The sequence below is a fragment of the Rhipicephalus microplus genome, chromosome 3 (genome assembly GCF_043290135.1).
Source record: "Rhipicephalus microplus isolate Deutch F79 chromosome 3, USDA_Rmic, whole genome shotgun sequence".
Lineage (NCBI taxonomy): Eukaryota > Metazoa > Arthropoda > Arachnida > Ixodida > Ixodidae > Rhipicephalus > Rhipicephalus microplus.
The window spans coordinates 38,792,289-38,798,637 of NC_134702.1; the positions used below are offsets into that span (position 1 = coordinate 38,792,289).

At 47.2% G+C, this 6,349-nt stretch overlaps 1 protein-coding gene across 2 annotated transcripts in view; it reads right to left on the reverse strand.

Moving 5' to 3' along the window:
• The window catches only part of LOC119161839 (lisH domain-containing protein ARMC9), a 46,701-nt gene extending 41,123 nt beyond the window's left edge, over positions 1–5,578 (reverse strand). For both annotated transcript variants that reach the window (XM_075889265.1, XM_075889263.1), the window contains exon 1: positions 5,453–5,578. The gene's annotated coding sequence lies outside the window, so the exon portion shown is untranslated. The remainder of the gene's footprint in view (positions 1–5,452) is intronic.
• Between the last annotated feature and the right edge of the window lie 771 nt (positions 5,579–6,349).

Here is a 6,349-nt window from a genome sequence, read left to right on the forward strand (position 1 = left end):
CCCAACAAAGAGTTCTCTTCAGCCTTGCAGGCGACGTCCTTGCTGTCTTCTTTTCGTCCCTCAATTTCAGTTCCACTGCTTGAACCAGCGTTGGCTATTAACAAGTCACTAAGCTGAATATTGTTTCGATTTCTCTGTGCATTGACAAAGGCACAGAAAAAAATTCCGTTGCTGCTGTGGTGATAATTTTTTATGTGTATTTAGGCGTGCTTCATAGAAGCTGGCAATCCACTCACGTCGAGAACAATGTGCAGCTGGTAATTGTTGGGTCTGATAAGGTACTTGACCTGCGGCACAGCGACGCCCCTACCCCCACCTGTCGACAAATCCGGGACAAGGTGAGCGGGGGGGGGGAGGGGGGGACTCCCTTAGCACCCCTTTTTTCGTTTCTTCAATTTCAATTCAATTTTCAAAATTTGTTTTTATTGTTTTCTTGTACAAGACACAAGAAACAAAAGGATGTTGGGGCTAAAGGCATATAGCCTGACAGAGGACCCAACACCCTTGTGGGTGTTGGGTCCTCTGTCAGGCTATATGCATAACCACCACAAGGATCCTTCTCTTGTGGTGGTCCATATAAGCTGTTCGCTTATTTACGAGGGCAAGAAATGTGGTGGTGGTGGTGCAGACGAAAATATTCCTGAATTCCCGAATACGCGATAGCTCCACGAAACTGACCACGTGATTGGCGTCCGCGACAGACACGAGCGACGTGCACAGCACGACAATGCCCTCAGCGAAATCGTTCCACACGAAACATTTATAGGTCGATCTGTGCTGGCAGGGTGACACGCCGAGTCGCAATCACAAGCTATAAACAATGAACATATAGTGTGCAAAAGCATAGACGCAAGGCAGGCCTTCGGAATCGGTTCTCATGCAAATATAGTGTCCAGCCCCTAATCATCGTTGACCTCAGCGTGCATGCCTTATGGCAGTCTACTGTGCGATCGCATTCGAAGCACGTGCACGCTATGAGCGGGAGCCTTCGCGCTACCCTTCCCGTCACAATATTTGACGTCGCCAGGCTGGCAAATTCATGCTTGCACATGATTGCGCTAGCGGTCACCCAAATTAAACTAATTGTTTTGTACCACTGTCTACGTTCACAACCGTAAGCGTGCGTGCGGTTCTCTGTAGGTGAAGCCAAGCTTTACCCCAGCACCCCATTCTCACGTGTTGTGATGGGCTTGGCCGTCTTTATCAAGACGTCATATATATTTCTCCGAATGGGTCTCCGTCAACCAATCGCGTTTGCCCGTAGTACAGTGACGTAAGAGATCGCGGCAGCAACGCGTTCAGTGCTTCATTGGACATCGTTATATGCGCATAGGACGCCTGTAGTACCCTCCAAAGAGAAGCAGTGGCAAAATCAGGTCCTGGTTAAGAGTTGGCTGTATCCAGGAAATGAGTCGAAAAGTGTCTGGTTTCCTGGTTATATCCAGCTCTTTAAGCAATACCTGATATAGAAGCGCAGTACGCCGGTGCGCCGAAGAGGGAGCGTGTGTGTCGAGCGGATTCAAATGTTTTGGCTGTTGCCGCCGAAGACGATTGGGCAAGTGAATCCAAACACGCGCGCGAAGCTTTGCTACCGGAACGCTTCCCCATCTTTGCTGGTCTTACGTATCAAAAAACAGGCTGTTTTTTTATTTTTCACAAATACCACTGATCTTCCTTATAGGAGAATGGACTTTGCAGGAACGAAACAACCTGATTTCTTTGCACTGGACGTAAAATATACGAAATAAAAAATTGGCCCCGTATCTGCATGTAATCTGCAAATGTCGTCGAAAGACGATAGTCTTGAGTGTGGAGAGAGTGAACAAGACATTTATTCGATGTTCTGCGCAAGAAAATCGGTGAACGGTATTCTAGAAGCGCTGCGTTAGAGTGCCTCGAGCATGCAGCGGATGCGAACGAGCGCATCAAGTCACGTCAAACGTGAGACATAATCGCCATCTGGCAGTTGTCTTAGAAAACAAAGCGCGTGGCTCTGAGACGGGTGTGCACGCCCACCTCAGAGGTGATAAGGTGTAGAACGCAAGACGACGGGTAAATGCTACCACCGTTTCGTTTTAGCAAAGCGTTGGAAACACTCGCTTTTCCGTGCAAGCGTTGCATTGTCAGCACAGCGTGATAAGCACTACGGTCCTTAAAATTACTTATGTATGCCTTTTCTAGTAAGAGACGCACACGCAGAATATATACGTGTTGTTATGGTGCCCCAGACATGCGCAATAATTGCTTTTTTAATTTACAATTGCACAAGCATGAACGCTCAACCTTCAGCAACATAGGTGGGCGCTGCGGATGGGGTCGGCCGTTGCAAGTACCCGAAGCCGTTAAGAGTGGACAAACAGACAAATGTACAGACAGGCAAACAGACAGATCAAAATTTTTCCGTCGAAGGTCCCCAAGAAAGACTATCGTCTTTAATAGTTTTTGGAATGCAGGCTCCTCAGCTGCCATAATTGTCAAAAGTTTGCTTGGCTGTAAGCATGCATCTGCGCAACGTGCCCCTTAAGAGGTGTGAAAGTTCGTTGCAGCGAGCCTCCTTTCCCTATTCAGTCGATGTATGGCGCAGACTACCCCCTCTCTCTTTTAAGTGAATGGAAAGAGAGCCCCCCCCCCCCCCCCCCCCCCTCTGGCTCACACCTATTGCCGTAGCTCCATGGCAGGCTTTGAAAAATGACGGGAAAGATTAGAATCAACTGAGTAGAGGTAGAGTGCACTATGATATGAAGTAAACTCGGCGCCTTTGTATCGTTTTTTTTATATTACCACAACAGAAACGTTTTCTGCGGTCTGATTGACCCCTCAAATCTATGTAAAATCATGGTGCATATTTTCTACACAGATGGTTCGCACTGACGTCATTAAAAGCGCCATGTTGGAGCACCGACACGGTGGCACGCGAAGTTTGTGATGCCACGACAATGCCGTCAGGACATCGCGTGCACTTTCTCACGTTGTTCATGCACAGAGGGCAATAAAGTTTCGGCCACGTCTTTATCACACAGAAGCAGGTTAACGACCACGTGATTGTGCTGTCTTGGCGTCCTCGGTAACCTCACATGAACGCTATAGATAGCAGTTTACGTGTTGGTACAGTTTATAAAACTATAAAACTAAAGAAAATGTGTCATGCAGAGTCTCGGTAGAAAACAGAGCTTTGCGATAGGTGCCGAGACACCGGAAGTTGTGAAGGAATACGTCTACCAAGGACAGGAAGTAACCGCGGAGCAGAACCATGAGATTGAAATAACTAGAAGAATATGGTATGTGAATATAGATGTGGTGGATCACATTCGGAAATCCTTCTCAAATCATAAATGGTACTACTATCCCCCAAGAGGGAAGTATACAACAGTTATAGCTGAATCTTGCTGAGCAGAAACCCGGAGACTTACAAAGAAGGTTCAACTTAAATTGAATATGACTCAGCGAGCGATAGAAATGGAAAGGATAGGTGGAACTTTAGGAGGCAGGAAGAGGGCACAGTGGGTCAGAGAACAAACGGGGGTTAAGAATATCATAGTTGAAATCAAGAAGATATGGACATGGGCCGAGCACGTAACGAGTAGGCAGGATAACCACTGGTCTGGATTCCCAGAGAAGACAAACGTGTGCAGGGGAGACAGAAAGTTAAGTGGGCAGATGAGATTAAGATGTTTGCAGGTATAATGTGGTAGCAGAAAGCCGAGGAGCGGGTTGATTGGCGGAACGCGGGAAAGGCCTTTGCCCCAGAGTGGGCGTAGTCAGAGTGATAATTAACTCTGTAAATGGAAGACAGCAAGCAATTTCAAATATGTATAGTTAAGCGGGTTCACGATGAAGTGCTCGGGAGCTTCAAGATATGCTATTACGCAGGTCACTTCGTTGTAAAGGTCACGCACCGTCATGCTCACCTATGCAAAAATTATTCGTTATACGCACAGGTAATTTCTTTGTATAAAGACATTCGTTATAGAAGCGTTCAATCACGCTAATTCTTGGCAGCAACGCTGCCAATGGCGAAAAATGGCAGCAACGCAGGCATTTTTTTTTCCGGTGGGGAGGGGGGGGGGAGGAAAGCTATCTCTGTGAGTGCATTTCTATTCTGCGTATACATATACAAACGCAAAAATGAAAAATTTAAAAAAGGTGGCGGAACTGAACCTTCCTAGGTAAGGCCAGTGTTTTTCACACAACAAACTTTAAACACTTCATAAGATTGGAAGTTGTAGCCTTGAATGAATCATCATCATCATCAGCCTGACTACGTCCACTGCATTACAAAGGCCTCTCCCATGTTCACCAGTTAACCCAGTCCTGTGCTTGCTGCTGCCAATTTATACCCGCAAACTTCTTAATCTCATCAGCCCACCTAACCTTTTGTCTCCCCCTAACTCGCTTGCCTTCTCTGGGAATCCAGTTAGTTACCCTTAATGACCAGCAGTTATCCTGTGTACGCGCTACATGCCCATCTTGAATGAATGAATAGCCCATCTTATAACACTGGATGGGTGTAAGTCGACAGCTCTGAGTGGAATTTAAAGTCGTTTTTTTTTAAGCAAACGTTTGCAAAGTCCTGCTGCAGGTCAAGTTGATGTTTCATTGCGCTTGATCCTACGCTCCTTATAACGAGAACAGCGGCCAATCACGACAGTGATTCGCATGATAAGCAGACATATCTGGCAAAGACAAACCGTTTTTTCGCCTTATTTATGTACCTCGGCTTAAATTTTGTCTTTCACGCTGTGTTCACCTCGGTGGTACAGTGGTCACGATGCTCTGCTGCTGACCCAAAAGTCGCCGCTTCGATCCCAGCTGCAGCGGTCGCATTTCGATGGAGACAAGATATGGTAGAGGCCCGTGTACTGTATGTAAGTGCACGTTGAAGGACTCCAGATGGATAGAAACTTTCGGAGCCCTTCATTGTATCCCATAATCATATCGTGGTTTTAGCACGTAATACTTGTGATAATTTTCAAGCCGATAATACAAACATAAATAACAATAATACTTGGGGTTTAACGTCCCAAAACCACAATGCTATTGAAAGGCGTTGTATGGTGGGCTTCGGAAATTTTACCACTCGGTGTTCTTTAACATATACACTTACATCGCACAGTATACACGGGCTTCTACCATTTCACCTCCATCAAAATGCGGCCGCCATAGCCGGGATCGAACCCGCGACCTTTGGTTAAGCAGCTGAGCACCGTAACTGCAGTGCATGAGCTACCGAGTGAAATTCTAAAGAGAAGTTATAGCGCGAGAACAAAACGACGACACAGAGACAACAAGAGTGTCATTCTTGTTGTCTCTGTGTCGTCGTTTTGTTCTCGCGCTATAACTATCGTCATGCCATACCAACTAGCCCAAGCTGCCACACTTCTAAAGAGAAGCCTTGCGAACGCTCAGCAAGAGTGACTCGAGAATTCGGACGAGTGCGACAAGAGAGACTCACGCGTACGCAGTCCCGCCAACAGTAGAAGAGAGTCCGGAGTTCAGCCCGCAGACTCAGCCAGCACTGCGTGGACGGCGCGGCGTGAGCGACCGAGCTGAGTGACCGCGCGTGCGTCTCCACGGGCAACTAGCGCGGCCGCTCAATCACAAAAGCCACACCGCCGGGTTAGCGACACCGAGGGCACCGTCGGAATGGAGGGAGATGGAAGGCCGGAGTGCCACGGCCGCCGTCTAGCCTACATTGAACTTCGTAATGCCCCCCTCTACCGCTGAGGACGGGCCCCTTGCCACCCCTACCCTTGCTTCTGGACTGCTGTTCGTGCTGATGACGACCGCGCCACTGCTCACTTAATCCTTTCTCTTCTTTCCACTTTTCTCCCTTTTCCCTTCCCCGCAGGCACTGCGCCGTGTTCCCGACTGGGTTGCAGAAATTAGGTGCCTTTTCTCTTCTTCTAACCACTACCACCACCACTGCCCCCCCCCCTTTTTTTTTCCATCCACCGCGTTGCTTCTCGTGCCTGTTTCAGATTTCGATTAATAGCTTAGTAGTGCAATAAATGAGCTTATACGTACGTGATTTAAACTAATTCGCAGGACGCGCTGCGTCGATTGTGAAGCAGTACTTTTTCTTTTTTTTTTTCTGGTGTACTACAAGCCACATTGACCCTATAGCGCAAAGGAGGAAGGGGAGGGTTTAATGCCCACCACTCTCCCCCGCAAATTTTCAATTTTGCGTGTATATATATTCAAATGCTCAAATATTCATAATAAGTGCTTTAGCCTACTTCCTCAAAACCCCCGAAATTCTTGGCTACCCGTTCACATGTCCAAAAAAAAAAGAGAGAGAGAGAGAGACATATCAAGGGCGATTAAAACCTTTATTTTGCAAAATTTCCTT